Source organism: Sinocyclocheilus grahami, unplaced genomic scaffold (genome assembly GCF_001515645.1).
Source record: "Sinocyclocheilus grahami isolate Dianchi unplaced genomic scaffold, SAMN03320097.WGS_v1.1 scaffold379.1, whole genome shotgun sequence".
Lineage (NCBI taxonomy): Eukaryota > Metazoa > Chordata > Actinopteri > Cypriniformes > Cyprinidae > Sinocyclocheilus > Sinocyclocheilus grahami.
In genome coordinates, this window is record NW_015505558.1 from 1,126,737 (window position 1) to 1,135,451 (window position 8,715).

An 8,715-nucleotide genomic window follows, 5' to 3' on the forward strand; every position below is an offset into this window, starting at 1 on the left:
TTAGCTGATTTTTTTTAAGGGTCTTCCCGAACGCTGAGGAATTTGTCCCTTTCCCACGTGGTACGTGAGGGTCCCACGGTCAAGCATTCGACGCCCCTAAGCCCTGGCCCCAATATGACTGTTATTTTAAATCAAACCTAAAGAAACATCCCATTTGCAGTTTATTTAGCAGGCCTTTCAAAGTGGTTCCTTGGACATTCATTTATAGGCAAATATTACACTGTTTTGGCAAGATAAGGACATGAACGGATTCTGCTGAGTGCGGTGAGCACAGTAGAGGGGGTTTCAGTGAAAAATGACACCTTTCTTTGAATTGTTGGCCTTATTTACATTTGTCCATCAAGCTATTGTGAACCTCCCGTCAAATAAATTGCTCATAGGATGTTTTCCGTTACAATACATTTAACCCTAAATTGCAAATGGACACACATCCCACTCCAGATTTATTGAATGGGATCTGTTTTAGCGATCCCATTCAATAAATTGCACATGGACACACATCCCACTCCCAATTTATTGAATGGGATCGGTTTAATAGGTTAGTGGACAATCATCCCACTAGCCTATTATAGAGATCCCATTCAATAAATTGCAAATGGACACACATCCCACTCCCAATTTATTGAATGGGATCGGTTTAATAGGTTAGTGGACAATCATCCCACTAGCCTATTATAGAGATCCCATTCAATATATTGCAGATGGACACACATTCCACTCACAATTTATTGAATGGGATCGGTTTAATAGGTTAGTGGACAATCATCCCACTAGCCTATTATAGAGATCCCATTCAATAAATTGGTAGTGGGATGTGTGTCCATCTGCAATTTATTGAATGGGATCTCTATAATAGGCTAGTGGGATGATTGTCCACTAACCTATTAAACCGATCCCATTCAATAAATTGGTAGTGGGATGTGTGTCCATCTGCAATTTATTGAATGGGATCTCTATAATAGGCTAGTGGGATGATTGTCCACTAACCTATTAAACCGATCCCATTCAATAAATTGGTAGTGGGATGTGTGTCCATCTGCAATTTATTGAATGGGATCTCTATAATAGGCTAGTGGGATGATTGTCCACTAACCTATTAAACCGATCCCATTCAATAAATTGGTAGTGGGATGTGTGTCCATCTGCAATTTATTGAATGGGATCTCTATAATAGGCTAGTGGGATGATTGTCCACTAACCTATTAAACCGATCCCATTCAATAAATTGGTAGTGGGATGTGTGTCCATCTGCAATTTATTGAATGGGATCTGTTTTAGCGATCCCATTCAATAAATTGCATATGGAAACACATCCCACTCCCCATTTAATGAATGGGATCGGTTTATCCCACTCCCCATTTATTGAATGGGATCGGTTTAATAGGTTAGTGGACAATCATCCCACTAGCCTATTATAGAGATCCCTGTCAATAAATTGCAAATGGACACACATCCAACTCCCCATTTATTGAATGGGATCTGTTTAATAGGTTAGTGGACAAACATCCCATTAGCCTATTATAGCGATCCCATTCAATAAATTGCAGATGGACACACATCCCAGTTGCAATTTATTGAATGGCATCATCCCACTAAACTACTACACTGTTCCCACCGAATAAATTGCAAATGGGATGATTGTCCACTTACCTAATATACATTGTCCCAATTCAGACTTATTGTATGGGCTCCAGATATTTTGTGTCTTTGGACATTTGAAATCAAGGTCCATTCAGTATAAAAATGATTTTACTGCACTCAGCAGGTCCCCTGAGTCCATAGCACCAAGTTTCATCCCACACTTCCACTGTCCACAAACCCGCTATTTCAGACAATGCAATAAATTGTAAGTGGGATCTCCATATATCAGCACTGTAAGGCACTAGGTCCTCCAAACCTGCATTCCTGTCTTAGCCTCAGTGCCCTCTATCAGAATCCAGAGTTTCAAGAAGTTTGGAAAAACTTTTTTTTTCGACACAAAAAAACTCCAAGGTTTCTCCAATCTTCTTGAAACTCTGGATTCTGATAGAGGGCACTGAGACTAAGACAGGAACTCATGCTCTAGCTGGCTAACCTTTTCCAGAGCTGAGATATGGAGATCCCACTTGCAATTTATTCCATTGTCTGAAATAGCGGGTTTGTGGACAGTAGAATTATGGGATGAAACTTGGTGCTACGGACTCAGGGGGACCTGCTGAGTGCAGTAAAATATTTTTTTATTTTGATTGGGCCTTGAATTTAAATGTCCACAAAACCACTATCTGGAGCCCCTTGAATACATTGCAAATAGACACACATCCCACTCCCAATTTATTGAATGGGATCTGTTTTAGCGATCCCATTCAATAAATTGCAAATTGACACACATCCCACTCCCCATTAATTGAATGGGATCGGTTTAATAGGTTAGTGGACAATCATCCCACTAGCCTATTATAGAGATCCCATTCAATAAATTGCAAATGGACACACATCCCACTCCCCATTTATTGAATGGGATCGGTTTAATAGGTTAGTGGACAATCATCCCACTAGCCTATTATAGAGATCCCATTCAATAAATTGCAAATGGACACACATCCCACTCCCCATTTATTGAATGGGATCGGTTTAATAGGTTAGTGGACAATCATCTCACTAGCCTATTATAGAGATCCCATTCAAATGCATAACTGGTATGCTGAAACCGATGGATGCGTGAGGAAAACGGCCTCTTCCATTCCTTCTCGATCTCAGTATGGAGATCTGGAAGGAAAGGAAGGCTCACCTGAGCTGTAGGGTTATGGCCAGAAAGATAACGTTCCTCGAGACGACCTCGCGACGTCACTTCCTTAGAGGTTATGGATTGCCGTGGCGCAAGAGCTCATCATACGCAGGGCAGGAAGATTGAGAAGGCTCAGCCTCAGCCTCAGCTTCTTCGCTCTCTTCATCCATTTTCTGCTCTTCCTGGGCTGAACCCAGCAGAGCACTGGCCCCTGAATCAGATGATGTTAAAGAGAGAACATCATCCTCCAGATAAGCACGAGAGGGAAAGCCCCTCTTTAAACTCATCGGCCAGGTCCACCTGAGATCCCCATGAGCTCATTCTCCTCCGTGCCTCAGCAGCGGCGGGTCTTGAACCGTGGGAAGCAGATGGCTGCCCCACTTTACTCGAAAAGAGAGACAAACGAGAACGGAGCTTTTTCATTGGAAAACTCTCGCAATGCATGCAGATTGCCCCCTCGAGGACATTGCCTGCGTGCTCTTCGCCCAAACAAACAACACATAGATCGTATGTGTCATCTGGTGTCAAATAGCGATGACACGGATGCACACACCTTCTAAATGCTCTGCTGGTGCTCGCCATAATGAATAGAGATAGCTCTTACTTTTTCCTTGGAAATGCACACTTCAAACAGAACAGTCAATGAAGACGAAGAAGAGAATGATGTGTGCTCCCGGCACCTATTTATACTATAGTCGCACCGGTAGTGACGTCATGGCTGTCGCCGGCCAACGAGTTGGTTTTTTCAATGTATGCTTCAGACACGGGTCACGACGAGGCATTCCCCATAGCGACCCCTAGAGGATGCAGTTCGAAGTTCCCATGAAAGGGAACCTCCCATTCACTTTCCCCTTCTTGATCTCTACATTCCATGCTGTTGATTTCATCTCCTGACTCCCTTTCTGTCATCCTGAAAAGTTTGATATTATTTAGTCGATGGGAAGTAGAGGAGGATCACCACTACCGGACCTATACAGGCCGTCGGCCGGTACTCCCACACCACTCTCCACTACCGACCTACCGTTACCAAGTCCAAATAGTCCTCAGTCCAGTGTCCAATGATTAATCCAATAAATCCGTTCAAAAGTAATCCTCTGGTTCAATCAATCTCTATTTCTACAATAATCAAAAATTTCGCTCCAAGTAGTCCGTTCGTCGTACACATGTGACGTCCCTCCCTGCAACCACTTCGCAACCCCTGATTGTCGATTAGAGTAACGAGGTGATGTCACTTCTTCTTCTTTGAGCTTATTGGCGGTTCGCATGCTTAAAAGAGCATTACCGCCATCTACTGTGGTAATGGATCAGAGACACTATATCCCTACTCCCCACTGAATTTAAAAGCTTTTTTAATGTTAATTGTTGAACACCTTTCTTCTTAAATTCTTCTATTAGATTACTTCTTTCCTCTGAATAGCTATTACACTTAATGAGTACATGTTTCACTGTTTCTTTAATACCACACCAATCACACAATCCTGTTGGGTGTTTTCCTATTATATGCATTGTTGAATTAAGACCTGTATGTCCAAGTCTTAATCTAGAAATAATACAGTCTTCTTTCCTTCTCCCACTTGAGTTCCTTCCTCTTCTTACCAATGGTTGTATTAAGTGTAGATGCCTTCCCTTTTGTTCATTATCCCAATAAGATTGCCAGTTTTTATTTATCTCCCTTTTTATTATTGATTTGAGTTCTGCTTTGCTATTCAGTATTCCATATCTATATTTTCCTTTGCCATAACTTGTTTTGCTAACTTGTCTGCTGCTTCATTCCCTGATACTCCAGTATGTGCCGGAACCCACAAAAACTGAACTATTTTATTTGTCTGTTGTATCATGTCCAATATCTGTAGTATCTCCAAAACAATATCTTGTCTAGTTTCTGACTTTTGTGCTTCTAGGCATAACAAAGCTGAGCTTGAATCTGAGCATATTACAGATCTGCTTAGTCCTATTTCATTTATTTTATTAATTGCTAACATAATTGCTATTAACTCTCTTGTAAACACAGAAACATGATCTGTTATTCTTTTCCCTCTTGCTACTTTCAACCTTGGAATGATATATGCTACCCCTACCTGACCATTCTGTGGATCCTTAGATGCATCTGTGTAAACCTGTATATAATGTTCATACTTGGATCCAATATATTCTTTTGTCATCTCTGCTTCTAACATACTCTGATCCTTATCTTGTCTTGATTCCAATAAGAATAGATCCATATTTGGTTGTGGTAAAATCCATATTGGCGTTGCTGGTAATATTACTGCTGGAATGACACTGTACTCATTTAATTTCATGTCCTGCACTAAGTCCTTAATGATCCATCCAAAACTGTTAACTTTCCTTTTCCTGTATTCCCAACATGCCTCAATTATACCTTTTGTCGGGTGACTATCCTTCTGACCTTTAAGGTTTGCCAAATATGCCAGTATCAGTTGCTTTCTTCTTAATTTCTCCACAAGATGGCGCCGCGGATGGCAGCCATGGTTTGTCGCTACTTGGTACTTGTACTTTTTTTGTTTGTTTGTCCTGTCTTAAACAATTTTTTCCCGATCAGCTTTACTAGGAACGAACTCCTGGACATCAGAAATAGCACGCCAAATAACTTTCTGCCAACATTTGAGCATTCAGATGTTTTACTGGACATTTTAGTCGGAGGTGCTGCGTTCCTATACAAGCGCTCCAGGCGACGCAAGCGAGGGAAGCGCGCTCGTGAAATTCCGACAGCGCGGTTTTAGGACTCCGCTGCCGAGCATTCATCTGGCGAATCTCCGCTCCCTAGCAAATAAATCAGATGAACTACGACTCCTCACCCTCACAAACAAGGACTTTTTAAACTCCGCTGCGCTCTGCTTCACGGAAACCTGGCTGAACGGAGCCATCCCGGACAGCGCGCTTCATCTAACGGGCTTTCAGCTGTTCAGAGCGGACCGCGTCACAGAGTCATCGGGGAAAACGAGAGGCGGTGGATTATGTTTTTATATCAATGAAGGCTGGTGTACAGACGTGACAGTTTTAAAGAAGATGTGCTGCCCAAATTTGGACGCTCTCTTCATTAAGAACTGTTGGCTGATCAAATTACACACACAGAGCAGCGTTATCCGGACTCTTTCATTATCGTTTTCTGGTGAGTGTGTACATTCCTCCTGACACGCGTGTGAGCGCCGCGCTAGAACTGTTGGCCGATAAAAATTACACACATAGAGCAGCGTTATCCAGACTCTTTCATTATCGTTCTCGGTGATTTTAATAAAGCTAATCTCACCCGTGAACTGCCTAAATATAGACAGCACATCACATGCCCCACCAGAGACAGCAATATACTGGACCACTGCTACACTGTTTTAAAGGATGCATACCACTCTGTCCCCCGAGCAGCTCTGGGACTCTCTGATCACTGTTTGGTTCATCTTCTACAAGCCTACAGGCAGAAACTCAAATCTGCTAAGCCTGTAGTGAAAACCGTATGTATGTACCAGGAGCACCTTAAAAAACCACAACAAATTCCTTGTGTGTTTGCACACCTGGCGAATAAAGCTAATTCTGATTCTGATTCTGAATTTAATTGGCATCTCCCCCATCTCTACCTGTAACGCTGGAACTGGAGAAGAAGGATAAGCTCCAAAGCAAATTCTCAAAGCTTGTGATTGAATTCTCTCTAATTTTCCTAATTGTGACTTAGTAGCTGAACCGTATGTCATACAACCATAATCTAATATTGCTCTTATCATTGTCGAATAAATAGTTTTTAATGCCAATCTATCAGCTCCCCATTCACGTCCTGAAATACATCTCATTACATTTAAAATCTTTTTACATTTATCCACCATCTTATTTATGTGTATTCCATGTAGCTTTTGTATCAAACCACATACCTAAAAATCTTATCACTTTAACCTGTTCTAACTCTTTATTATATAACTTCATCTTTAAATTTATATTTTACTTTTTATTTGTAAAAAATATATATTTGGTTTTCTCCACTGATAATTTAAACCCCCATTTATAAGACCACCTCTCAACATTATTTACAGCTGTTTGCATTTTATTAACAATATAATCTACATTCCTACCTCTAAGCCACAGAGCTCCATCATCTGCAAACAACGATTTATTTATATTTCAATCTAATGTTGCAAATACGTTATTTATCATAATAATAAACAACAAAGGACTTATGACACTCCCTTGAGGAGTTCCATTCTCAATTGTTCCTTTCCTTGATATACATTCCCCAATCTTTACTTTAATATGTCTATCAATTAAAAACTCTTTAATCCAATCATATAATTTTCCATCTATTCCAATTTGATCTAATTTTATCAACAAACCCTCCTTCCATAACATGTCATAAGCTTTCGCCACGTCAAAGAAAACTGCTACTACGGTTTCTTTATTTATCAAAGCTTTCCTAATATCTGATTCCAAATTAATAATTGAGTCCATTGTTCCCTTTCCATGTCTAAAACCATTTTGATATGGAGAAAAAATATATATTTTCTTCATTTGGTACATTAAACGATCTGTAATAATTTTTCCATGAATTTACCTAAATGTGAAGTTAATGCTATCGGTCTATAGCTGTTTTTTATCGGAATTATTAAAGCTTATTTCCATCTACCCATACCCTGTAATAAAACTTTAGAATGATTTTAAGAGATTCATCACTTAACATTTTTAACATTACATAACTTATTCCACCATGTCCTTGTGTTTTTTAATGCCCTCTTTAATTCTGAAGATGAAAAAGGGACATCAATTAAACCATTTCTTACTCTCTTTTTTCCCATAATATATGGATGCTCTTTTAACAACTTCTCCCTCATTTCCTTACATTCCTTCATCAAATTATCTGAACTATTAATTTTTTGAAAATTCCTTTCGAAACATTTCTGCTTTCTCCTCATCACTTATTGCTATTTCATCCCCAATATTTAACACAGGGTAATCATGTTCTCTTTGAATCCCGCTCATCTTTTTAATCATATTCCACACTTATTCAATTGGAGTGTTTTTCCCTATTTCTTCACAGAATGATCTCCAATACTCTTTCTTCACTTCCCTTATTGTTCTTCTAGTCTTTTTTATATGTTATCATGTTTTCCCAATTGTGAGTTTTCCTTAGAATTTTGAATGCTTTCTTTTTCCTTTTAACTACTATTGTACACCTCTCATTCCACCATGGAACTATTTTTCCCACCCTTTCCTTTGCTTTTCAGAATGCATTCACTAGCAGCACTTTGTATCACTGATATTAACTCTGTATATATTCTTTCGATTATTATTCCTTCATTCATCTTGATCATTTTCAATCCTTCCTCACAATCTCTTTTGAATTTCTCCCAGTCTGCTTTCTCATACCTCCACTTTCCTGTATTTACTTGCTTTACCTTCCTTATGTCATTATTTACTACTGAGCTTAAAACAGGAAAATGATCACTACTAGCTGTACAATTTTTTAATACCTCCCAATTTATTATTCCTCCTAATGCATTAGAAACAATTGTTAGATCTATTGCTGATTCTCTTCCTGAATTTACATCCATACGTGTATAGGTTCCATCATTTATGCAAACCAAGTTTTCTTTCTCCATCAACTCTTCAATGACCAGATCATTTGCATCTGTCAATAACCCCCCCACCCCATAAAGTATTATGGGTATTAAAATCCCCACACCCAGCCCGGCCTGTTCGGCGACACAGTGGAGAACTTCGACCAGCAGTTCTCTGCTGCCCAAAAGCAGACTGAGGCCATCAAACACATCCTGCCCCGGCGTGCAGCTGCTGCCTCCACCCGGCCGCCGGTGGCAGCACCCCAGCCTGCTCGTCGCCAAGGGCGGCCCCCGGCCGCCGCTCCCGCGCAGCGTTCGCAGCAGCCTCCAGCAAAGATGCGCCGTTGAGCCGGTCACAGGGCAGCCGCCCCGCCCGTCCAGGCCCCCGCCAGACCT